The sequence below is a fragment of the Pinus tabuliformis genome, chromosome 6 (assembly GCF_031772625.1).
Source record: "Pinus tabuliformis cultivar Carrire ecotype Pingquan chromosome 6, CPIR1, whole genome shotgun sequence".
Classification (NCBI taxonomy): Eukaryota; Viridiplantae; Streptophyta; class Pinopsida; order Pinales; family Pinaceae; genus Pinus; species Pinus tabuliformis.
Window position 1 is genome coordinate 1,150,597,503 of NC_142292.1, and position 1,932 is coordinate 1,150,599,434.

Sequence of the window (1,932 nt, forward strand, 5' to 3'; positions counted from 1 at the left end):
ATTTGGAGATCAGATCTTAGCTGTATTGTGTGTAACAGGTGGAGTTGGTACTGGATTGCTTGTGATAAGCATTGTACTTTGTAATGTTACATGGTCTCAATCATTAATATACAGATAGTTGGGGTTTTTAGCGAGATGCTTTCCCCGGGTTACATACTATGTTAATGTGTGAATGCTCTTGATGTTTTATTGTTATTGATGCTGCTAAATTGATGATCAACGTAGAGGAGCTTATGTATTGTGTATGTATTCCGCAATAGTACATGATCAGGATAATCTCCATTGAATATGTGTTAAATTATTCAAAATTTCTACAGTAGTCTCTCTCTTAATGCTAGCCTCAGATATGCCTGAGTGAACCAACCGTAATATATCGGAGGTCTTGCTTAAGCTTGAGGGGAATGGTCCCCTTTTGAGCTTTCCTTCGGTACATCCCAAACATACACCTTCTTTTTCTACTCGGAATTCGGGCATCCCTGTTACCATATGTCTTACATCGGGTAGAGCTTTATAATGAAGGTGGGAAATCCTCCGATGCCAAAGTTCAGACTGAAGAGATGTGTCATAAGATATGACACCTAGCGGACTTCCATCGACTTGATATAATGAATCAACACGAAATCCAAGAGTAAAGGCATCTTTAACATTCTTTTTCCATATACGTACCTTGCCATCGCTGAAGGTTACCTTGTAGCCTTTGTCTTCCATTTCCAAGATGGACACCAGGTTCTTTTTGAGGTCAGGTGCATTTAATACATCCTATAATTTCTAGCCTTCTTGAATGGTTGTCCTCTTCCTTGATTCCCAGCTTTCCTCTTACCTTTGCTATTGAATTTTTCATTCCTTTGATTGCCATCAGAGGGATTTTGATCATCGTCACGGTGAGAGTCCTTTCTATCAGGGCATTCCCTTGCATAGTGACCTGCTTTATTGCAAATGTAACATCGTCTTTTTCTTCCACCCTTAGGTCCAACCTTTCTTTTCGATTTAAACCCGGAATTATTTCTTTTCTTAGCATGAGAAGAAAAGGCAACAGGAGGACCTTTAGGCATATGCATTTCTTGCTTTTCTACCCTTGTTTCTTCTTGAATGCATCTAGCCATTAATTCCTCGAAACTAGGAATTACATTATTGTTCAGAAGAGTAGTCCTGAACACGATCCATTCAGATGGTAATCCTCCAAGAGTTGTGAGTGCCATTTCTCTATCAGTAATAGTCTCCCCAATAGATAGGAGATCGTTCTTGATCTCGGTGATTCTTAAGAAGTATGCTTGCATACTCTCATCTTTACCCTTCTTGATTTCCCTCAGCTTATTTCTAAGAAAAAAAACTTGATTTGCATCATTAACTTTAAATAAACTCACCAGTATCTCGTAGATTTCCTTGGAGGTGTCTAGTTCAGAGATGTAGGCCACCAAGTGCTTGTCGATAGAGTCTCGAATGATCTTTTTTCGCTTTAATTTCTTCGTTCTTCCATTTGTTCCTGGCAGCAGGAGGTGCATTTGATGGAGGCTCAACAATATTGCCTCTCACATGATCCAACACTCCTTGATCCTCAAGGCTTAGATCGATAAACATCTTCCATCCGTGATAGTCAGCTTTCTCACGGAGCTTGTCTTCGGTAGGAAAGAGTGTTGAGGATCCCATAGTTCTTTTAGGATAGCCTTGCCAATCTTCTCTTCGGTGATTGCTCTTGCTCTTGCTCGGGCTTTGTCTTCACCTCAACTCTAATACCATGTTAAGTTATGGTATGTTCTATGATTATAATAGTTTACTTCTTTTTCTTATTATATTCCACAGATTAGCAATCACATGTACATAAAGTAAAGTGCAGATAGAACATTAAACGATCGACAAAAGACAAGCCAAGACAAGAGACACAAGATGTGGAGGTTAGCCAGGGACAAACCCCACAATGTGTGGGGAAACCCT